This window comes from Phascolarctos cinereus, unplaced genomic scaffold (assembly GCF_003287225.1).
Source record: "Phascolarctos cinereus isolate Bilbo 61053 unplaced genomic scaffold, phaCin_HiC Scaffold_1;HRSCAF=81, whole genome shotgun sequence".
In the NCBI taxonomy this organism is placed as follows: domain Eukaryota; kingdom Metazoa; phylum Chordata; class Mammalia; order Diprotodontia; family Phascolarctidae; genus Phascolarctos; species Phascolarctos cinereus.
The window spans coordinates 95,510,725-95,536,896 of NW_027555514.1; the positions used below are offsets into that span (position 1 = coordinate 95,510,725).

A 26,172-nucleotide genomic window follows, 5' to 3' on the forward strand; every position below is an offset into this window, starting at 1 on the left:
AAGAGGAAGGGGATAAGAGAAGGGGGGAGAGATAGAAGAGATGACAGACTAGGGGAAGGGATATTCAGAATGCATGCCATCTTGGGGTGGGGGGAGGGGTGAGATGGGGTGAAAATTTGGAACTCAAAATTTTGTGCAAGTGAATATTGAAAACTAAAAATAAGTAAATTTATACTTAAAAAAATAATAACTCTTTTGGTGTAATTCCAGATTGCTTTCCACAATGGTTGGATCAGTTCACAATTCCACCAACCATGAATTAGTGCCCCAATATTTCTATATCCTCTCCAACACTTGTCATTTTCACCTTCTGTGATTTTAGCCAATCTGATAGGTGTAAAATAATATATAAAGGTTGTTTAATTTGCATTTCTCAAATCAATAAGAATTTAGAATTTTTTTTTCATGACTATCAATTGTTTTGATGTCTTCACTGGAAAATTGCCTGTTCATATCCTTTAATCATTTATGAATTGGGGAATGAGTCATATTCTTATAGATTTGACAAAGGTATTTATATATTTTAGATGTGAGATTGGATCTCACAAAGTGTCTGAAATTTTTTTCTCCAACTTTCTGCTTTCCTCCTGATTTTGGCTACTTTTCTTCTATTTGTACTTTTTAAAAAAAATTAATATAACTTTTTCTTAATATGGTAAGTGGTGTCTAACCAAAATCAAGATCTAATATTACTTAAAATTACCTTTCAAATAAGATCAGAGCTAAAAATAAGGGGTTTTTAAATAATATATTTTTTAAAAGTTTGGATGATTAAAAGGCATGAGACAAAACCAAGAAAGAAAATTACAGATTAATATCCGTAATTAAGATTCATGTAAAATAATCTTAAATAATATCAGCAAGGAGACTATATATCGTATTTCAAATACCATAGAGTATGAAGAACTTTAATTTATACTGGGATTCCAAAGTTGGTTCAAGACAAGGAAAAGTATAAACTTAATAGAGCAGGTTAAAAAGTTTAAAAAGTTACTTTATCAACAGATTCTTTGATGAAAGTATCTAAGATAATACAAAATCAGTTTCTGTTTTTAAATATTCCTTTAGCAAATGCAGTAATAAAGGTACCATTTTTTTGAATATGTTAAGTGGTATCTACATAAGCAAGAACTAACATTAATTTTACTGGCCTTTCAAATAAGTTCAGGGCTAAAAAGAAGTTTTACCCTTATCACCAACTTACTTGATATAACTCTAGATATGCAAACTATAGCAGTATGAGAATAAAAAGACATCTAAGGAATAAGCATAGAAAAAATGGAAACAAAAGAATGCTTTTTGTAGATGATATGATGGCATATAGTGACATTTAGGTGGTTCGGTGGATAGAACGTCATGCCCGGAGTTGGGAAGACTCATCTTAATGAGTTCAAATATGGTTGCAGACAATTACTAGCTATGTTACTCTGGGCAGGTCACTTAACATTTTGCCTCAGTTTCCTCATTTGTAAAATAAGATGGAGAAGGAAATGGTAAACCTCTCCAGAATTTTTGCCAAGGAAACCCCAAATGGGGTCACAAAGAGTCAGACATGACTGAAATGATGGAACAACAACAAATATCAACAAGACTTAAAAACAAACAAAAATAATTAAAAGGTTTTTAGCAAAGTTGTTAGATATGAAATATATTTATATAAAATCATCAGGATTTATGTATATTAACAGCTATATCCCTCAGGAAGAGATAAGTGAGAAATTCCATTCAGAATGATTACAAAATATCTGGGAGTCTATGTAACAAAATCAATAAGACTCTACAAAATATTCTTTACAGAAATGAAAGATATGAAAAATCAGAGAAATATTAAATATTCACAGATAGATGGAACCAATATAATAAACTAACCAGTTCTGCTAAAATACTAAGATCCAAACTATAAAAGATTATTAAGACAGAAAGAAATGAAAATTGTATTCATTTGGAGATTTCAAAGCACAAAGATCTTAATATAAACACACACACACACACACACACACACACACACACACACACACACAATATAGGAAGGAAGTGTCCCAAAATGAATAGAATTCAAACTTTATTACCAAATAATAGTTATTTAAATGATGTGGTACTAGTTAAAAATAGTTATGTCAATTAATGCAAGAAACAGAAGCAAATCAGCATAGTGGCATAATATTACATAAACCCAAAATTATCTGGGATAAATTCTAATTATTTAATAAAATAAATCTGAGAAAACAAAAAAAAAATAGTTTGGAAGAAATGAGGAATATATAAACATCTCAAGCAATATGCCAAGAAAATCTCCTAATGGACACAAAACACATATAAAAATCACATGACAAACAAAGCAGAAGAAAAAGAAAGAAAATATTCATTTGAACAAGGACTACCAAAAGAGTTTATGACCAAAGAAATGATAGAGATGATCAAATGTGATAAAATGGATAATGCTGTGTATTTGAACTTATTTTTTTATAGAAATGAAATCAACTGAATTAATATTAGAAGAGAAACACTGGGAAAAATCTTTGCGGAAAGTTTGTATGATAAAAATCATTTTCAAATTACATAAGGATCTGATCCATATACATGAGAACAAGATGGTCAATGTATTTGCACAGGCAGTTTTCAAGGAAAGAAAAACCTAAAATATATACACATATGTATGTATGAAGGTATATGTGTATATGTATGCATACATATGATCACATTAAAAGAAATGCTTCACATTGCTAGTAATTAGATAAATTAAAATGAAAATAACTGTGTAGTGGTACCTATATCTATCAAATTGGCATAGAAGAAAAGAAAGGAAAATGTCAGTTATTTGATGGGCTGTGGGAAAACAAGCTTTGTAATGCAGTATTGTTGGAGTTGTTAAATGGTCTAGCCATTTTTGAAAAGAAAAATAGACCTATATTTTTTAAAAAATCAGTAAATTCCACACTCTTTGATAAAATGTTATGCCTATACCTTCAGATAATAACAAAATTTTGATGAGAATCATATGATAAAAAATATTCATAGCAGCTTTTTGAATAACAAATACATAGAAGATAAAGAATGTTCATTAATTGAGGAATGGCTGAACAACTAATGGTTTGTGAATTTAATGGGATATTATTCCATAAAAAGTGACAAAAAAAGAATATTTCAGAGAACTCTGAGAGTAATTATGTGAACTAAACCATAGTGAAATGAGAAGGAAAAAATGACAAAAACAATTTATACAATAATAATATCATAAAGATAAAACCTTTGGAAAGTTTAAAAGCTCTGATCAATGCAATAGCCAACCACAATTCCAGAGGACCAAAGATGAAGTATGATATTAATATGACAAAGAGGTGATGAACTCGAATTACTGAATTAGAAAGGTAGTTTATAGTTTACTCTTTGTTAGCTCAGTTTTATCTATTATCAATCATTAAAAAAAAAAACCTTCTAACTCTGTCCTCAAGAAGAAAAACAAAAATAAAATTCTTGTAACAAACATACATAGTCAAATAAAACAAATTCCTACATTGGTCATGTCCAAAAATGTATGTGACATCTACTTTCAGGTAGTCAATGTGGGGATTTGTTTTGCTGAACTATGCATATTTGTGGCAAAGGTTTATCTTTTCTTTTTTCTCAGTTTGGAACTGAGGGACAGTGAGAGAGAAGGGACCTAGCAGAAGATAGCAAAAAGAAGAGAGGGTTATTGAAACACATTGTTGAAATGCACAGAGGAAATATAAATATGATAGCTGTAAAAATATCATATTGAATTTGTATACTTGAAAAGAGAAGCAAGCTTTGTGTTGGAGACTCAGTTTCATGTAAAATCTTCTCTGTTCTACTTTATATAATGCTTATTTTATTTAATGTTTGTTAGGTTCAGGATAAAAATAAATAAATAACCTTCCTTAGTACAAAATAATGAAACAACTATTAACTAGAGAAACACTAAAAAAAAAAAAGCTGAGTTTTTAGACCATTTATAATTATTACTGTTTGGAGAAAAGATTTAACTTAGCATTCTTTTTCAAACTTTTGAAAATGTACTAAACTATACAGCTATCAGGTCAATAATATATTTAAATTCCTCCAGAGTGATAGGAGAGGAAACTTAAGAAGAAATGAGTCCTAACTAATTAAATCCTATGTTATCATGTGGACTGTGCCAGTGTGATTGCCTGGGATTTCATGAGGCATGTATTTAATAATTTACTAATTTTTCCATGGAAAGACCCCTTATAAAAATTGGGCCAGTATAAGCCACCAGGTTGGGTGAGCATTGTGGGGGCAACCATTCTGACAATCTAGTTTCAAAAGAAAGCAATACCCCTGATGGTGAGTGGGCCACCAGGGAAGTTCCACTTACCAAAAAAGAAGGGGGATTTAGTTGTTGAGGAAGAAAATGACATTTCTGCAAAGTGAGAGTGAGTTCTCACCAGCACAGGTACAGACTGGCTTCTCAGGTTGAGTTAACTGACAACTCACTAAAATCACTTGGTGGGTAAATGTATTTCCCAAATGTTTGTTTGTTTCCCTTAACAACAGAGCTACCATTACTGATTTGAAGCTGTAAATGTATAGAAATTAAAGTTTCTGTGGAGAATTTTCCTGTACCTTTCACAGAGAAAGAATATTTTAAATAAAATTAAATGAAGTATGTCAATAGAAATTTGATCTAGTCTCATTAAAAAATGTCTTGGAGAGAAGAGAAGAAGGAAAATTGCTCTTTCATAGGCAGTCCATGTCACAATCTTGGTAGGCTGGTAAAGCCTTTATGAGATAAATAACTCTTGTTTGCTCTCAAATGTGCATGGCCACTTCAATACTCTGAACTCCTTCCCATTACTCTGATGGATTCTTTCCCCATTCACCTTCTATAGCTGGGATCAAGTTATTCATGCATCATTTAATATCCTAACCATCTCTTCATCAGTCACCATGGTACCTTGTAAGTACCCTCCATCCCCTTCCAGTTCCTGAATAAATTTACATAATCTGAAAACCAAACTTTTCTTTACCTACAGTGTTTTCTCCATTCCCTGGTCAAAGAAACATTAAATGTGTTAATTAATCAGTGTCAAAATAATGAGTATAAAGTCATTCTCTTACAGAAAGAAGACCATATGAGATATAAAGATTAACATATAAACTTAGTTAGGAGTCATAAAATTAGAACTCAAAATTCCCCACACAGGCCACGCTATATGCAATCATTTCATGTATATCTGGTACATGAAATGTACCATTAGTACTTAAGAGACTTTTACAATTGAAATGTCATAAAAATCAATGAGTTAGACCTGTCAAGAACACTCCTCAAAAGAATTAAGAATGAGTTGATATTTGCATCCTGTTCTAATATCTACTTTCTTTGCATTAAATTTGCAACATTCACTTTACCATACCTGCATAGTCCCCAATTTAAAAAAAAAGAATGTTTTCTCATAGGATGGTGTGCATGTGTTTTTAATGGCAAAAGGTTAATTTGACTTATTTCTTCCATGACAGCTCAAATAAGTCTATTTCACTTAGATGTTGAAACACATGAATTAGGATTGTCAAATGCAAATTCCACAAAAAGAACTGTGCTTGTGTTTTCAAAAGCACTATATTCTGCTGACAGAAAGCAAAACTGTCCAAATGCAACACTGATTTATAAGATTTTTGCTGCCATCAACTGTTGGGAAATAGTGGAAAAGCAGATTCCATAGATGCATGATACTTTTGTAAAGAATGATGGGGAATAGGAATCTTATAAAACAAATTTAAGCTTCAGTGTGCCACACCACACGGAGATAAGCAGTTATACCCAAAGAGCCTTATCACATGAGTCATCACATGAGCTACTCTTCTTTCCCATACAAGGCACCAGAAATATGAAAAAGTGTTTTTTTTGCAGACTTCCCAAGAGACTACAAGCCAAAGAAGAGAAGAGGAATGAAGAAAAGTGAAGAATAAGTCAGAGAAGGGAGAAGGAAAAGTAAATATGGAGAACAAGAAATTGAATCCTGAAGGAGTAACAGATAAGAGAACAGGATGAGAGAAAAGAGAAAGGGGAATGAAGGAGAAAAGTAAGGAAGAAGAAAACAAAGAAAAGAGGGAGCAAGTGTACAGATATAATCATACATGAGGCACACTCAGTACCTGGGAATACTTGTATTACAATTTCTTATAAAAATATTTATAAAGTATAAATTATTCAAAGTAAAATATAAAATTAAATAAAAGAGAAGGCCCAGATAACCAGATACTCCTGTGTTTCCAGGATTTTTTTTTAATTGATCTATTTTTACAGCTGCAGTGTTCCTGCAGATCATGGAAATTAAATTTGTCCATTTCTCAGCAGTTTTTGCTGGTTAACAACAGAGTTGCTGGAGAAAACTTGAAAGGCTCAACTATACTTCATAGGTAAGCACTCCTGAAAAAGCCTCTATAAAGATATCCTTAATGGAGGCTAAGGGAGCTGCAAGGCTGTATGAGGTCAATTTGCCCAGAGGAAGATACCAAAACTTGAAACAATTATCTCTAACATAAGGTCACTGCCTTATCCCTTCCCCCCTACCCCAACCCCCTACCCCATAGATAGTACCACAACAGACATGTAATTAAGCAACAATACCAATAATTTTAGCTGTTAAATCTTTAAGATACATAAATATAGACACATACAGTCTCTTGTCACAGACTGCAAGAGGTCAGATTGTCAGTCAGTAAATATTTATTAAATGCCTATGTGCCAGGAATTGTGCTGAACACTGGGAATCAAAAGAAAGGCAAAAGGCAGCCTCTGCTTTCACAGAGTTCACAGCCTAATGGAAGAGGAAACATGTAAACTATGTATGAACATGGTATATACAGGAGAAACTGGAAATCACCGACAGAGAGAAGGTACTAGAATTAAGGGGGAACGGGAAAGGCTTCCTAGAGAAGTTCAGATTTTAGCTGGGACTTCAAGAAAAAGAAAACACCCTCATTTACATACTTACATACATACATGCATGTACAATATATTTAAGTCCATATTATTTCTGATATTATTATTTATTCCTAAATACAGGATAATTATTTCAAGGGTTAATTCTCACAAATTACATTAAATATGCCCATTGTTTTAATAATCTCTATTAAAATGTTAATGAACAATGGAACTATGTATTTACACAATTATTCCAAAAGTTTTTACTTTGCTAACTTGAATCTTTGGCAAATCTTCCCCAAACAAGCAAAGAAAACAATTAACATATTCAATAAGCATTTATTGAGCTTCTACTATATTCCAAGCATAATATTTAAAAAGACCTAGAAATTTACCAGTGGACATTTATTCTTAACTGCCACTAATCCAAATGTAGAGGTATGAGCAACCCTTCCTTCTTCCCGTGAACCTTTAGACATGTACAGCAACTTGTTTTGCATTTTATTCTGTCAGCTGTGATATAGGAAATGAAATGTTATGTCTGATCACAAACATCAAGCAGTAAGCCAAGCAGAAGATACATACGTATCCCACGCTCCATTGCCCACAGTGATTGAGCTACCAGTATCAAAGAGTGACAGAGAAGTTTCACATATGTGTACACATTTTTAGAAAGGAAAAATAAAAATAATGCCTATCTCCAAAGGGTAATAGGTAGCCATTTCTTCCTGATTAAGTCTCAAATAACATTTGGGGGGTAGGGAGGGAGAGAACGTCCAGTGGTATCAATTAACCCTGTAAAATGTCCTATAATATTTTCAATTGCCACCAAGCTAACTTTAAGAATCTGCAAGATCTGTGGTTTCATCAATATGTGTATTCTTTCTCTTGAGACAGACTGCAACCACTCCATGCCTCAGTAGAAGGCAGCATGCAATGCTGCTTTCCTTACATCATTTTATGGGACCAACCTTTTGGTGATGACTCTCTTATAAACTAGCAAGGTTGGTTATTGGAAGGTTGGTTCTTGGAAGACAATCTAACAATGGATTGAAAGCCTTTTTATATTGGAAGGACCTGTCACAATTTATAATGGAAGCTAGGTGGCTCAGTAGATAGACTGCTGGGCTTGGAATCCAGGAGACTCATCTTCCTGAGTTCAAATCTGGCCTCAGAACTTACTAGCTTTTTTACCCTGGGCAAGTCATTTAGCCTTGTTTGCCTCGGTTTCCTCATCTGTAAAATGATTTGGAGAATGAATGGCAAACCACTCCAGTATCTTTGCCGAGAAAACCCCAAATGGAGTGAGGCAGAGTTGGACATGACTGAAAAATAATTCAAAAACTACATTTTAAACAATATTGTCATAGTTAAGTGATCCCCTATTAACTAGAATATCTTTAAGATTGTTTTATTTATTTATTTGTTTGTTTATTTGTTTATTCATTCAGTCATTCATTTATTTACTTATTTATTCATTCATTTATTTATTTGTTTGTTTATCTATGTATTTATTATTTATTTATTTGCTTACTTACTTACTTCCTAAGCTCTACTACACCCTGATTCCTTTTCAGTCAAGTTTTATCTGGTAGTTTTTGTAAAAATGAGTTCTCATAATTTATTGGAAACAATGAACATATTGTATTCCAAAATTTATTTTTAATCAGGCAGACTGGAACTAGTCTATCTTTTTTTTAACCAATACAAATGCTGTAACTATTGATGAGGCTTTCAGAGTTCATCACAAAGTCAATTTTTCAAAGATGTAGCTGAACTATTATCCTTTTGATGAGAAATCTAGCAGAAAACCTGACTGAAAATCAGCAATACAAAGTTCAGCCACTTCTCCTCAGGCTCCAGATATTCTAGATTCAGTGAATAGACTCCAGCATCTAGGCTTGATTCTGAAACTCACCAAGACTAAGTATAAGATCAGTATTTGATCTGTAAGAAAGCAGGAGGTATGAAAGTTTTAGGCATCAGAAATGTGGTGAGAAGGGAGGAATTGCAAATAATATAAATTTCTTACTGGTAAAGTCATATTGTAACATCCACCTTTGCCATTTTTATCTATATATTCCTGCCACCCCTTTCTTGGATGCAGATGATGACCATATGACAAGATTCTCCAGGTTCCCATAAGCCACAAGGTGGATAGGGACCTCAGGCATATCAAGATTCCTTTCTAAAATAGAGCCCTGGGTACTTAGACAGAAGACTGGAATATAACTCCAAATTATAGATGCTGAACCAACTTCTAAGAGTCAACACCCTGATTCCAGCCACTACAACTCAAAGCCCATTTTTTTTTTTACCAAAAACAATTGTATTTCTGTGGAACACTATTCTTTCAGGAGTATGGGAATCAGCATCAGCAAATTTCATAGTGCCCTTCAAAGACCAATGCTATTGCCTTTGCCTCCAGATGGAAAATTTCACATTAAAAGAGACTTAAAGAAAAATGGCTCTTTCTTACTCTTCACTCTCAAAGATGTTTATATATATATATATATGTATATATATATATATATATATATATATATATATACATATATATATATATATCTGTCTGCACACATATATGCACTTATATAAACTTTCTTAAGCATCAGAAATACTTCTCCTCTCGTAATTTGTTTTTCTTTTTATCATTACTTTCTGAGACTCCCCTACTCCTAGTCTTACTCATATAACAGAGTAAAAAAAGATTTCCTTATGTGCTATCAACCTCTATAGGCAAGGCAATGTGATTTGTTCCCTTCAAGTCAAAGCAACAAGAGGAGTTTGTAGGCAAGGAGTCTAAGCCAGGAGTTCATAGAGAATTCTTATAGTAGATAACAGAGAAGAAATCACGGATCAGAGCAAAGTAAGGAATCATTACCAAGCAGCAAACAGACTAATGTTTCTGGCCTCTTAGCTAAACAACCTCTTTATAGATGCATTTAGGTAAACCCAATATTACATGGGTGGGAGTAATAGATTAACATAGAATACACTTACAGCCTGTCCAAAGAGTAGGACTTGGCTGCACAAAGGTGAATTGTATCTGATGACCTAAGGCAATAGCAAAAGGACTGACATCTGAATGAGTCACTTTGCTTCTCTCTGCCTCAGTTAACTCAATTGTAAAAAGGGAGATAACAATGGCACCTATCCCACAGGACTGTTAGGAGGATCATGTGAGATGACATTTGTAAAGTGTTTAGTCCAGTGCCTGGCATGTAGTAGGTACTTAATAAATGCCTATGCCCTTCACCCTCACCACATCTAGGACGGGGGAAAGTTCCAAAATGGTTAATTAAATTCCTACCATTCTTTTATTGTTCAAGTGAGATCTTACTTTTTCAAGGAGGCTTTATGCTAATTATAGAAAGAAAAAGTTCTACATAGTCATAGGACTAGGTTTAAATCTCAGCTTTGCTACTTTCTGGTTGTGGGAATTTTGACAAGTCACTTCATTTCTCTGGTTTTCAGTTACCTCACTTGAAAAATCAGGGGATTAGAATAGATTACCTACTAGGTCCCTTCTAGCTTTAATTCTATAGTTCTATTGCCTTTTGTGATCATGTCAAAATAGAGGTAATCGAAGGGGCACAATCAAGATGGCAGAGTAAAAGCAATGATTTGCTTGAGCTCTCACCCCAACACCTCCAAATACCTGTAAAAATGGCTCCAAACAAATTCTAGAGCAGAAGAATCCAGAAAAAGGAAATGAAACAAATTTCCAGCCAAAGTAATCTAGATGGTTGATTGGAAACGTCTATCACACCAGGTTGGGAGAGAAGCACAGTTTAGCATGGGCCAGGCAGATGAAAAGCAGGCCTCAGTGAACCTGGAGCAGTGGTCAGACAATTGAATCAAGAGGAACAGTGGCCATTTACAGACTTCTCAACCCACAAACACCAACGATAACTTGGAAGAGAAGTCTGCCTAACCTTTGTGAAAGAGGACCTCGGTATGGCCCCAGTGCCAGTGCAACCCTACCATGGCTGCTGCTTCTGGATCTCTCAGCCCACAGATAGATGGGGAATAAAGTGGCAGATCAGAGAGGGATTGTAGGGATCTGTTTGCTAGAGTTGAGGAAGGATTCTCTTGCTTTGCCCATGCTTGGATCTGGGTCACAATTCTGGGTGGCAATACTGGGGTGAGGAGGAGCATTGGAGTGGTAGAGCTTGTGGCATCAGTGCCAGGGAATCCTCTTCACAGTTCCAAGGCAGAAAAGAGTGCTTGTGGCCATTCACAGACCACAGTACAGTCTAGGAAAGGAGTAAACACCTCGCCCTTGATCATACCACCTTGGAAGAACTGAAAACTTATAGGTCCCTAGAAGTATCTCTGAAAACAGCTGCACAAAACCTTTGAAGCTTGGGACAATATATTTTCCACACTGGAAGCAGACCCCTACCTTAAAAAAAGAGTTTAAAACTCAAGCAATTGGCTGGGAATATTAACAAACAGCTGACGAAAAAAAAAAACCTTAGACTATAGAATCTTACTTTGATGAAAAAGATCAAAACATACAATCAGAAGAAGACAACAAAGTCAAAGCACCTACATCCAAAGCGTCCAAGAAAAATATGAATGGGTTACAGGACATGGAAGATCTCAGAAAGGATTTTGAGAGGCAAGTAAGAGAAATAGAGGAAAAACTGGGAAGAGAAATGAGAGTGATTCAAGAAAATCATGAAAAACAAATCAACAACTTGCTAAAAGAAACCCAAAAAAATACTAAAGAAAATAACACCTTAAAAAATAGACTAACCCAAATGACAAAGGAGGTCCAAAAAGCCAATGAGAAGAAGAATGTTTTAAAAGGCAGAATTTGCCAAATGGAAAAGAAAATCCAAAAGCTTACTGAAGAAAATATTTCCTTAAAAATTAAAATGGAGCAAATGGAAGCTAATAATTTTATGAGAAATTAAGAAATTTTAAAACAAAACCAAAAGAAAAATGAAAAATATAGAAGACAATGTTAAATAGTTCATTGGAAAAAGGCAACTGAACTGGAAAATAGATTCAGGAAAGATAATTTTAAAAAGATAATTTAAAAATTATTTGACTAGCTGAAATCCATGATCAAAAAAAAAAGAGTAGACATCATGTTTCAAGAAATTATCAAGGAAAACTGCCCTGATTTTCTAGAACCAGAAGGCAAAATAGAAGTGGAAAGAATCCACTGATCACCTCCTAAAAGAGATCTCCAAAGGAAAACTGCTAAGAATATTATAGCCAAATTCCAGAGTTCCCAGTTGAAGTAGAAAATATTGCAAGCAGCCAGCCAGGAAGAAACAATCCAAGTATTATGGAAACACAATCAGAATAACACAAGATTTAGCAGCTTCTATATTAAAGGACCAGAGGGCTTGGAATATAATATTCCATAGGGCAAAGGAGATAGGATTACAGGTAAGAATCACTTACCAGCAAAACTGACTATAATCCTTCAGGGGAAAAAATGGATGTTTGATGAAATAGAGGACTTTCAAGCATTCTTGATGAAAAGACTAGAGCTGAATAGAAAATTTGGCTTTCAAATACAAGAAGCATGAAAGAATTGGAAATTTAGGGGATGCCGATCAATTGGGTAATGGCTGAACAAGTTGTGGTATATAAATGTAATGGAATACTATTGTGCTATAAGAAATGATGAACAAGCTGACTTCAGAAAAACCTGGAAAGACTTGTATGGTCTAATTCTGAGTGAAGTGAGCAGAACCAAGAGAATGTTGTACACAGTTAACAGCCGCATTGTATGATGACTAATATTGATAAACTTAACCCTTCCCAGCAATACAAGGATCCAAGACATCTCCAAAGGCCTCATGATGGAAAATGTTATCCACATCCAAAGAAAGAACTATGGAGTTTGAATGCAGATTGAAGTATACTTTGCTATTTTTTTCTTCTGATGAATTTTGTTTCTTCTTTCTGGTGGTTCCTCCTATTGGTTCTACTTTTTACTTACAACATCACTAACATGAAAATATGTTTAATAGGAGTGCATATTATAGCCTATATCATATTATGCACCATATTGAGGAGGGGTAGGGAGGGGGGGAAATTTTAAACTCAAAAGCATATGGAAGTGATTGTTGATAAATCAAAATAAATTAATAAAAATCCCACAGATGTGGTTATAGCACCCCCCAAAAAAATAGAAGCATGAAAAGGTATACAGAAATGAGAAATCATAAGGGACTTAATAAAGTTGAACTGTTTATATGCCTCCATGGAAAGGTGATATCTGCAACTTACGAGACCTTTGTATTAGGGTAGTTGGAGGGGAAATATTATATGGATGGACAGACAGATAGATGGATAGCACAAGGTGAGTTGAAGATGAAGGGGTGATATCTAAAAAGTAAAATTAAGGGGGAGAGAGGATTATACTGGGAGAAGGAGAAAGGGAGAAGTAAAATGGGGTAAATTGTCTTACATAAAACAGACAAGAAAAAGCTTTTACAGTGGAAGGGAAGTAGGGGAAGGAGAGAGGGAATAAATGAATCTTATTCTCATCAGATTTGGCTTAAGGAGGTAATACCATACATACTAAATTGGGTATGGAAATCTATCTTACCCTACAGGAAAAATGTGGGGGAAAGGGACAAGAGAGCAGGGAGATGATAGAGGGGAAGGCAGAATAGAGGAGGGGATAATCAGAAGCAAACACTTTTAAGGAGGGACAGGGTCAAAAGAGAGAATAGAATAAATAGAGGTGGGATAGGATGAAGGGAAATATAGTAAGTTTTCCACAGCATGACTACTACAAAAATGTTTTGCATGACTACACATGTATAACCTGTATTGAATTGCTTGCCTTCTCAATGAGGGTAGGTGGGGAGGTAGAAAGGGAGAAAATTTGGAACCCAAACTTTTAAAAACAGATGTTAAAAAAAACTGTTTCCACATACAATTGGGAAATAAGATATACAGGCAATAGGGCATAGAAATCTATATGGCTCTACAGGAAAATAGAAGAGGAAGGGGATAAGAGAAGGGTGGGGGAGACAGAAAGGAGGGCAGATTAGGGGAAAGGATATTCAGAATGCATTCTGTCTTAGGGTTGGTTGTGGGATGAAATGGGGAGAAAATTTGGAACTCAAAATCTTGTGGAAGTGAATATTGAAAACTAAAAATAAATAAATTAATGAATCTTAAAAAATAGAATGGAGCAAATGAAAGCTAATGACTCTATAAGAAATCAAGAAATTATAAAAACAAAACCAAAAGAATGAAAAAAAAAGAAGACAATGTGAAATATGTTGTTGGAAAAAAAAGTGACCTAGAAAATGGATCCAGAAGACATAATTTAAAAGTAATTTGATTGCCTGAAAGTCCTGATTAAAAAAAAAAAAGCCTAGACAGCGTCTTTCAAGAAATTATCAGGGAAAACTGCCCTGAACCACACAGTAAAACAGAAATTGGAAGACTCCACCAATCACCTCCCAAAAGATGTCCCAAAAGGAAAATTGAAGGAATATTATAGCCAAATTCCAGGGTACCAGGTCAAGGACAAAATATTGCAAGCAGCCAGAAAGAAACAATTTTATTATTGTGGAAATACAGTCAGGAAAACACAAGATTTAGCAGCTTCTATACTAAGGGATTAGAGGTCTTTGAATATAATATTCCAGAAGTCATAGGAGCTAGGATTAAAACCAATAATCACTTCCCAGCAAAACTCAGCATAATCAATGAGGGGGGAAATTGACATTCAATGAGGTAGAGAAATTCAATGCATTCTTGGGGGGAAAAAATGAAAGCTAAATGGAAAAACTGACTTTCAAATATAAGACTCAAGAGAAGCATGAAAAAGTAAACAGGAAAGAGAAATCATAAGGGACTTGTCAAAGTTGAACTGTTTACATTCCTACATGGAAAGATAATACTTGTAACTCATGAGACCTTTCTCACTATTAGAGTAGTTAGTGTAGTTGGAGGGAACACACACAAACCCGCACACACACACACACACACACACACACACACACACACACAGAGATATATACAAACACACACACAGAGGACATATGATGAGTAGAATATGAAGCAAAAATATCTAGAAAGTAAAATTAAGGGGTGAGAAAAGGTTGTACTGGGAGGAGAAAGGGAGAGGTAGAATGGGGTAAATTTTCTCATATATAAAAGGCAAGAAAAAGTTTAACAGTGGAGGGGAAGAGGTGGGAGGTTAGAGGGAATGAGTGAATCTTACCCTCATTGGATTTGGCTTAAGGAGGTAATAACACACACTCAATTGGGTATGGAGATCTATCCTACAGGAATCTATTTCCTAGAGGGAAAGGGGTTAAGAGGCAGGGGATGATAGAAGGGAGGGCATATTGGAAGATGGGGTAATCAGAAGCAAACACTTTTGAGGTGGGACAGTGTCAAAGGAGAGAAAATAATCAATGGGGGGCAGGATAAGATGAAGGGAAATATAGTTACTCTTTCACAACATGGCTATTATGGAAATGTTTTGCAGGACAATCTGTGTATAACCTGTTTAGAATTGCTTACCTTCTCAATGAGGATGGGTGGGGAAGGATGAAGGCAGAGAATTTGGAACCCGAAGTTTTGAAAACAAATGTTAAAAATTATTTTTACATGCATTTACATGCACTGAGAAATAAGATAAATGGGCAATTGTATATAAAAATCTATTCTACCCTATAATAAAATAGAAGGGGAAGAGGATAAGACAAGGGGGCTGTTAGAAGGGAGGGCAGATTGGGGGAAAGGGTATTCAGAATGCTCATCATCTTGGGGTGGGGGGAAGGGAGAAATGGGGAGAAAATTTGGAACTCAAAATCTTATGGAACTGAGTGCTGAAAATTAAAAATAAATTAATTAATTAAAAAAGGAAAAAATAAATAACTCCCAAATTCTGGTGTTATTTTCATATGTTCCTCAGCATACTCTCTATAGTCAGAAGACTGGATTAAAATCTCAGCTTTGCTACTTTCTAGTTGTGGGAATTTATATAAGACACTCCATTTCTCTGGCCTTCAGTTACCTCATTTGAAAATTCAGGGGGTCCCTTCTAGCTTTAATTTTGGTAATAGCTATAGAAATAAGAGACACATCTGTTCCTTCCCCTGACTCCAAAATGCCAGGCAGTGAGAAAACCGTGAATGAAGAGCATTATTCTTCTCATGCAAATAAGATGTGGAGGTTGAGAAAGACTCTCTCAAAGCAATTTAGGGAGTTCAGGAGGCAGAAACTTCTTCCAAACCTGTATTGTTACCACAGTGTCCAAATTTTATGTGTTTAGGCATTCTGTAGCAGAGGTGGAACTAAATTTGGAGTGAGGATTATCTGAATTCAAACCACAGCCTTGCACTTATTACCAGTCAAACCCTGAGGAAATCAGAACCTCTTAGGGCTCAGTTTCCTCATCTGTAAAAAATAAAGGAATGGAAATAGCTGACCTTCAGGGTTTCTTATAACTCTAAATCTATATGTTATCATCTTCTATCAATGAGTAAAAGTGTTGATTCAGCTTCACTGAAAAGACAAGTGTGAATATAAGCTACTCTAGTAGAGCACAAGTTCTTTGCATACAGGGACCATGTCTTAACTATCTAGGTATTGTTAATAAATGCTTGTCCCTTAATCTGAATTTACAGGAAAATAGCTCAATAAAGCATTGTTCAGAGATTGAAAGCCCAATGCATATTACTATATTAATATAAGGATTAATAAAACATAGGAAACATTAACAAAACATATTTATTTAAATATTCAAAATGGCCACATCTTTTTAGTAGACTATTTAAAATGGAACAGGTGCTACGGAATGAAAATGTTGTATGGGATCAGATTGAATTAAAGACTGATCAAATTAAATTTTTTTCCTTGCAGGTATAAATATAATCTTAGTATTATTTTTCAAATAATAGACTTCAAAGGGCTTCAGTAGTGATAGAGAGAGATAGAGATGTAAATGTCTATGAATCTGCATATATAAACACACATCAACATGTAAATGTCTGTTTATATTCATGTGTATGTAGGTGTGGTTATATCTGTTTATATCTATTTTGTACATATACATATAAGTATGCATGTATGTACATATTCTATAAATACATACACACATGCATGTATAGGTATATACATGGGTATATTGTGTATAATATATATTTATACATATATGCATATATAGAAATACATGTATATATAGAAACATTCATACATATTTATAGGTGCAGATGTTTACTTATATCTATATAAATATATGTACATGTTTCTATAAATATGCATGCACTTATATTACATATCTATATCTATATATTATACAGAAACCCTGAAGATTTTCCTTCCCTAGTTTTTTTTTTCTGAGTAGGCAAACTAGGCCATCTTTTGCTTCTTTTGTTTTCTTTTGTTTTCTTTTCTTTTCTTCTCTTTTCTTTTCTTTTGGTTAGGCCATGGGGTTAAGTGACTTGCCCAGAGTCACACAGCTAGTAAGTGTTATGTGTCTGGGGTCAAATTTGAACTCAGGTCCTCTTGAATCCAGAGCTGTTGCTCTATCCCCTGTACCACCTAGCTGCTCCCTTTTGCCTCATTTCTTACCTTGCCTTAAATCACTGAATGGGTGTTGACTAGACAAACTGAGATCCAGAAAAGACCCTACATTGCATCTAGGGAGATCTCTAGTCATCCTGACCTATATATGCACATACAACACGTACATACACATGTATATATGTATGTATATGCACATGCATGCATGTATATATTGATATACATACATATATACACATATGTATGTTTTGGGGCAGGTGTGTTTGCATGTATGTGTATATATTGCATACATATGTGTATGTATACATACAACATTATGTGTTTAATAAATGAATGTGAAGGAAGGGCAGGAGGGAGGCAAAATGTCAGACAATTGGATATTGTAAAGGGCTAAGTTATAAAGGTCTAATTCTCTACTTAAATTTCGGAGTTGTTGTGAGGATCAAATCACTAAGCATAGTGCTTGGCACAGAGTAAGCATTATATATAAATGTTATTTATTATTACTGTTATTGTTATTAATTATTATTTACATATAGAGGCAGGAGATTTCAAGAAACACAGTCTCACATAAATTGGGCGTGTTAGCATTGCATAGTCTGACCTATGGTGGTTATATATATGTAGTATGTGTGCATATGTATATGTGTATATGTGTGTGTGTGTGTGTGCATGCAGATAGACCAATATATCAATCGATAGATGGATAGATAGACAGATAAATATATAATTTAGAAAATTCCCCAAGTGAACAAATATCTTCAGGGGAAAGAAGACTCACTAAACTTGCCTAGCATGAGATTATTGCTTTTCTGCCTGAAGAAAGGAGACTTGGCTACAATTTCAAAGAATATTGATTCTTTTTCCTCTGGTTTAGTAAACTGTAAAATTGAGCCTACTTTCCTGTCTGAAATTTGCCCAAAGACTAGGGGAAATGTTTTGTTTCTTTTCTAGATAAACGGTTGGATTCATGAAAGCTTTCAAAAAGTCAGTCTAGAGAAGAGAATATCATTGGTTTTAGTGTTTGAAGTAACTGAGAGACAGATAATCTAACCTAAATACTTTGTATTATTTTTATTTCTATTTATTTTTTAATATTTCCCAGTTACATTTTGTAAAAATAAATAACATCCATCTTTTAAAATTTTGACTTCCAAATTTTCTCCATCCTGCTACTTCTCTCTCTTTGAGAAGGCAAACAACTTTATATTGATTATACATGTGAAGTCATGCAAAAGATACTTCCATATTAGTCATGTTGCAAAAGAAAAAACAAACAAAATAAAAGCTTCATTTTAGAGAAGGAAAAATCAAGGCAAAGTGAGAAAACATAATTACCTAAGTAATAATGAGGTAACCCATGTAATAGAAAAATAAGAGTTCTAATTCCAACTCAGGTCTTCTCAGTTGGAAATCCATTGTTCTTTCCATTGTGTAACACCATCTCCTTAGGAAAGCCTGTCTTTATCTCCTTGTCTCAGCAGTCAGGAAGCATGAGAGAGTCAAAAAAGTACTGGAGTAGAAGTCTGATTACTTAGGTTTTAATCCTTACCTCTATCACTTATTAGCTGGGTAACTATGGGCAAGTCACTTAACATCTCTGGGTATCACTTTCCTCTGTAAAACAAAGGAACAGGCCTGGGTGATCTTTAAGTTTCTATGACTTTACACAATAAGATAATTAACTTCTGGCTATTGATGAAAAAGATTCAAAGTAAATGTCAAAAGAAGACCCTGGAATCAATCTTCCCAGTCAAGAATTGTCTTAACTTTTGACTTATTTTCTATTTTAAAAATTGTTACATTTGACTAAGTTTTTAGATTATCTCTTTATCTACTTCAATGGAGCCTTTAAAAGTTCTATATTTATCACTTTGGACATACACAATAGCTGTTGTTGTTGTTGTTGTTTTATTAGCTCAAATAAATTTAGAACCATTTACCCAATTCTAACAATAATTTTCTAGAAAAGTAGGTTGCAGATTTTTAAAAAAATGGATAAACTAAGAAATGAGATGAAGGTTCATTCATTAAGAAAAACTTCTAGGGAGGGAGTGGATAGAACAGAGGGAAAAATAGTAGGGAAAAGAGGAAAGAAAAGGGAGGGGGGTTGATAGAAGGCAGGACAGCTTGAGGGAGACAGTGGTAAGTGAAACACCAGTGAAGAAAGGATGAAAGGAGAAAGAAAAGTCTATCTTTCTATGGCCCTTTATTACATATAATTTTTATTACATCATGATCTGAAAAGGATGCATTTAATATTTCTGCCTTTCTGCATTGGATTGTGAGGTTTTTATGCCCTAGTACATGGTCAATTTTTGTGTATGTGCCATGTACTGGCGAGAAAAAAGTATATTCCTTTCTATTCCCATTCAGTTTTCTCCAGAGATCTATCATGCCAAATGTTGCTAATGTTCTATTCATCTCCTTAACTTCTTTCTTGTTTATTTTGTGGTTAGATTTATCTAGTTTAGAGAGGGGGAGGTTGAGGTCACCTACTAGTATAGTTTTGCTATCTATTTCTTCCTGTAACTCCATGAACTTCTCCTCTAAGAATTTGGATGCTATGCCATTTGGTGCATATATCAAAGTCAATCTACATCCACTCCCTTTATGCATACTCCTTCAACATGGTGTAATAACAATACAGTTTTCTAGAGTTACAAGTGTCATCTTCCCTTGTAGGGATGTAAACAGTTTGTCCTTATTACCAATGTATTGTATCTTTCTGTCCCATTTACCTTTTTATGTCTCTCTTGAGTCTGGTACTTGAAGATCAAATTTTCTGTTGAGCTCTGGTACTTTTATCATGAAGGTTTTGAATTCCCCTATTTTGTTGAATATCCATCTCCTCTCCTGAAAGATCATGCTCATTTTCACTGAGTAGTTGATCCTGAGCTGTAATCTAAGCTACTTTGCCTTACAGAATATCATGTTCCACACCCTATGGTCTTTTAATGTAGAAGCTGCAGGGTCCTATGTGTAATCCTGACTGTGTTTCCATGACATTTAAATTGTTTCTTTCTGGCTGCTTGCATTATTGTCTCTCTGACCTGGTAATTTTGGAATTTGGCTACTATATTCCTTGGCATTTTCAATTTGGAATCTCTTTCAGGAGGTGAGTGGTGGATTCTTTCTATGGCTATTTTACCCTCTGATTCTAGGATAGTCCAATAAATCTTAAATTATCTCTCTTCAATATCTTTTCAAAGTCAGTTATTTCTCCAATCAGATATTTCATATTTTCTTCTATTTTTCATTCCTTTGTTTTGTTTCTTGATGTCTCATGGAGTCATTAGCTTCCACTTGCCCAGTTCTAATTTTTAGTGAATTATTTTCTCTAGTAAACTTTTGTCCCTCCTTTTCCATTTGGCCAATTCTGTTTTTTTTTTTTTAAGGGTTTATGTCTCCTTTACCAACCTTTGACTTTTCATAATTTTCTTTCATCACTCATTTCTTTTCCTGTTTTTCTTCTTTTCTTCTTTGTTCTTTTTTTAAATCATATTTGCGCTCTTTCAGGAATCCTTTTTGGGCCATTGGCCAATTTATAATTTTCTTTGAAGCTTTGTATGTAGCTTTTTTCACTTCATTTTCTTGTTCCAGGTTAGTGTCTTGATCTTCTCTGTTGCCATAGTAACTTTCTACAGTCTAATTCTTCTTTTGTTGTTTGCTAATTTTTTTCCAGCCTATTTCTTTACTTAGAACTACATTAAAGTTGGGTTTTATACTGGAGTTTGAGAGGGGCATTGTTTTAAGATTCAGGCCTTTCTTGCTTCTGTTTCAGAGCTAGCTTTGGGAATCTGTGGGTTTTCAGGTCTTCCAAGGTGGTATGATATAAGGTGAGTGGTCACTGCTTTCTTGTCATGTGCTCTGGTCTGTGAACAACCAGAAGCACTTTTTTCTACCCTGGAACTGTGACCAGGGTCCCTACTCTCCTGGGGCCACAAGCACTAATGAGGCAATACTCCTTTTGGCTCTGAGACTATGGCACAGAACTGCATATGGGCAATGCAACAGAGTCTTACACTCAGTTCCAGCAAAGAGGACATTGTAATCTCCTTCTAATCAGTTGTCTGACCACCTTACTGCCTGTGGGTTGAGAGCTCCTAAGGGCAACTGCTGCTAATAAAAATGTCTCCAAGGCTTGCTGCTAGAGTCACAGCCACTGTAGTCTTCATGAGGCTCCAAGCCTAACCAACACTTCACTAAGACAGATCTTTCCTACTGACCTTCCATATTATCCTGGGCTTGAAAACTGTTCAACTTGACCTCTGTAGGTTTTGCCACTCCAGAATTTGGCTTGAGGTGTTATTTTAAAATTGTTTGCAGGAGAACCTGGGAGTTTTTAGGTGAGTCTCTGCCTTTACTTTGAAAACTTGTGTCCACCTTCCCACTGCCAATTTCCTTTAAATATGTATTCATTCTCTCCCACAAATAATGATTGCATTGTAGGGAGAACATAACCCAAGCTATATTTGGTTTGTCATATAATTTATTATTTGTTCATTTACTTCATAAATAGGTTCTAGTTATATCATTTATTTTTCCTTATCAGTAAACACATGGTTATATTTAAGACCTAAACATGTTATTATTATAAACGGCTTGTTGGTGTTAATAGTACTATATTGGTGGAGACTTGAGAGATAAAGTGGTGAGTAAGGGAGCAGTGTATCCCTCAAACCACGTTACTTTCAGGAAACTAGGAGAATACAAGTCAAACTCTGTGGTGGCAGTGGACCATTTTTTTTTTAGGGTTGTCAAAATAAGAGCAGATTGGACAGAGCAATCTATCCTATAGAGAAGGTAGATATACATAGGTGTAATTTGTATACATGAAGATTCTACAGCCTACAATGTGGATGGACTTTAACCCCAGTATACCTTTGCTATTTTAACTCTCCCTCCTTCTGAATCATATTGTATTGGATTTTAAAATTATCTATTTTGGGAGGCAAGAGATAGTCAAAGAACCAAGAACTCCTGATTGAATAGGTGGTTCTTGATCTGAGTTTTAAAAGAAGCCAGGAGTTCTAAGGATTAGAAAAAGGAGAATATTTCACACAGAGGTGAAGAATGGCTATTGAAAAGACAGAGAGGAGAGATGGAGTACTATTTGTGAGGAGGAGCAAGTAAGTCACTATCATTGAAGCACAGAGTATACATAAGGGAATATTTACTAAAGACCAGAAAGAAACAGAGGAGCCAGGTTCTAAAGAAGTCTAAAATAAAATACACACATATACACATATACACATATGCGCATGCATATATATTTGACTCTAGGTGTGACAGGACCCAGTGTTTACTAAGTGACTGAGAAGAGGCATGGCCACATCTGTTCTTTGGGGAAAGCTATTTGGCAGCTATATGAAGGACAGATTGGAGCAAGAGAGATTTGAAAAAGGTAATCCAATTAGAAGGCTATTGAAAAAATCCAGGTGAGAGGTCAAGGCTTGGATCAAGTTGGTCGCTTCTCCCAAAGTTCCAGATTACCACAGCTTTAGGGGAGTAAGGTCATGGCAAAAGCCCCAGTAATGAGTGTTTTAGTCACTTCTGGCTCATTTTTAAATGACTTTTTATAAAATAACAAAAATATGTCATCTATCCAAATATTCTATTGCCCATTCATATTCTAAAAGTAAGATTATAAGAGATGTTTTCAAATTGTAAAAGGAAATCTGGCAAAAAAATATTAGCTAAAAAAAAAGGTAGAGAATTACAGATAGTGATCTGAGGCAGGACTCTAGCTACACTTTAGCACCTGGTCTGGGGTGTCATCCTACAAGGAAAAAAACACCAAAGAGAATTATGTTCTTTTTGCTCCACTGCCTGGAGTCATTTTAGTCCTTTTCTATTTTTACTCCTATCTTACCTTTAAAAAAAATTCAATTTCTTTATACTGCGTCCAATCTCCTTAAACACACACGCACACACACACACACACACACACACACACACACACACACACACACTGTGGTACCACAAAGCATTTTTTTACTGAGTTTTATTTACTTATCTCTACTTCATATCAACCCTTACACAATATGACAATATTCTTCATTTAAGCTCTTGAAGCTCTAAGGCTCTGTCTAGCCTGAAGGCATTTCACTTTAAAACACTGACAGATAAAAGTTTCTCCTGACTATCAAAAACATTTTTTTAAAGCTTGCTTTAAAATACTTCTAAAAAAAATAAGTTAAAGGTTAAAGATCCAAATGCCTTTTACATATTAGAATGTAGAAAAATGTTCCACAAAATGAGTGGACAATTTAATCTTAAATTTCAAGCCTTTTTATAATTACTTTCTCAAACTCCTTCAGATTTGTCTAATAGAATCATTGATAGTCAAGGGTGCTGTTGAAGGACACTGGATAATACAAATGGAGAGTGGGAAAGGAGGTCAATTGTCATTTGATCCCACCCAAGGCAGTATCTCTCTTTGATCAGTGATCATCTAAACTCATCTGGAATACTTCAAAGGTCTTTGTGTTTTCACATAGCCAAAAAAAAATTTGTAAAGTTACAGCAAAAAAAATCAAATACTTCCTGTACAAAGCAAAATTTCTTTGGTATCCTATGTGGTAAGGTCATAGTATTCTAAAGTCATATTTAAATATAATATGGATAGGACATTCATTGAATTCTTGGTCAAATATCTAGCTTTTGCTATCTACTTGACTCAATTCAATTTATTTCAACAGGTGTTCTTGATTACCCTGGAAGCTCAGGCAAGGTTGGGTGTTGGAGTACAGTTTAGAACTTACATTGACAAGCTGAAGCAAGCTAGGAATAGAAGGACCACAACAGTTAGAGGATTGGAAACAAGTGATTTGAGAACATAGTAACTGGGCTTGTTCAGCCTTAAAGAAAAAAAAATAGTTTGGAGGAATATTACCATTGTCTTTTAATAAGAGAAGACTATTGGGATACCACGCATCAGAAGGAGCAGATTTACTCTATTTGATCCCAAAGGAAAGAACTAGAAAAGATGAGTAGACATTGCAAGGTCAGACTTCATTTCTGCTGGGGAGTGAGGAGAGTTTCCAAAAGGTAGAGTTACAGAAAAGTGAAACAAGTGACTCAAGTATTATCAAGTTTCCTATGGAGTTATTTCCACAATTTCCTGAAGGAATCTAATGAAACACTCTTCTAGAAGAACTCTGTGCTACTAATCCTTCATGACAGTGACAAAAGTGTGTATGTGTGTGTGTGTGTGTGTGTGCATGTGTGTGTGTGTGTGTGTGTGTGTGTGTGTGTGTGTGTGTGTGTGTAATCACGGCAAAAAAGTAGTCACCCAGGGATGTGCTGATGTTATTTCAATCATAGTTTTTCAAGTATTTTCATCCAAATATTTTTAAAGTAAATACCTAAGCATATCTCTAAGCATGTCCCCTCTTTGAAAGATTTTGAGACTCCTTAATATTATGTAAACTGTGTCACTTCTACCACAGATCTTCTGTGTGTCTATTTCATCTAGTCCAGCTTCTTTTACTATCTTTATGTTCCTTATTTTCATGTCTATATTGTTCTGTACCATCTCAGGGACTGGGGTGTCATAATCCATATCAGTGCTCCATTATTATTGGTAGAGAATAATTTCTCATAGTAATTTTCCCACTTTTTTGTTTCCTTTCTTTCTTATATTGTCAATATTAAATCTTCTTGGGATAATCTTGCTTAATCTTATCTCTTGTCAAATATTCTACAAATTTGGTTTTGTTCCAGCTATTATATTTTTTTAATTAGTTGACTATCATAGTCTATCATCCTCTATGAGTTTTTTTTAGGGGGGGATGATTTTTAATCTAAACCAGAATAATCCTTGACTATTATATATTTGCATTTGGCAAGGAGCTTTCAAATGTGTGCTGGGTAAGATTTGTGGGGTTCCTTCATCATAGCTATTGATATATTGACTAAGCTTCCTTAAGAAACAGGGATGACTTATATTGTTAATCTTTGCTCTTTATTACCCTTTCTTCAAGTTGTTACTGATTTTGAATTTTGCTCTGAGTTGATTACCTGATTTTATACAGATTAATAAATGCAAAATGACTCTGAGGTTCATTATTAGCTTCTCTCTGTCTCCGTCTCTCTTTGTCTCTGTCTCTATCTCTCTGTCTCTTTGTCTGTCTATCTGTCTCTCTCTTTGTGTGTGTGTGTGTGTGTGTGTGTGTGTGTGTGTGAAATATAGAATCAATTTTATTTTAGGTGAATGAATGTTGGGGGAATAATGAAGAAGATGCTGTTAGTGCTTACCATTGCCAATGCCTTCAAAGTCTCTTCTTTAAGAAATTATTCTGGATGTACATGCTTCTGATTTATCTAATTTAGTCTCTTTTTTTTTTTACTTGGAACTATACTTTTCACCTCTCTTTCATATTCTAAGGAATTTAATTATATTGTTTGGTAGACCTTGACAAGTCCTTGACAAAATTTCTCTCTTTTTTTCATTGTCTGCCACAGATGTTGATATATAAGCCATAAGTATCTCAATGGTGGTTCTTTTACTAATAGTATTGCTGCTCAGTACTGTAAGGCCAAGTGATCATAAAATGATTTTCCTTGTTGCCTTGGAGGCTCTACTGAGCCATACTCCAATGACATATGGCAAGGAGGTGACTCAGGTTCCCAACAACTATACCAGCAAAATTCAAGCTTTAGACACCTTTGGGAAGGAAAGTATACCCATCCTACCAACTTATTATTCATCTCTCTAGGAGAAATCTCATCTA

At 34.6% G+C, this 26,172-nt stretch overlaps 1 protein-coding gene across 1 annotated transcript in view; it reads right to left on the bottom strand.

Annotated features, from left to right (window-relative positions):
- The window catches only part of CNTNAP2 (contactin associated protein 2), a 1,976,042-nt gene that overhangs the window by 1,637,498 nt on the left and 312,372 nt on the right, over positions 1-26,172 (bottom strand). The gene's annotated exons all lie outside the window — the stretch shown is intronic.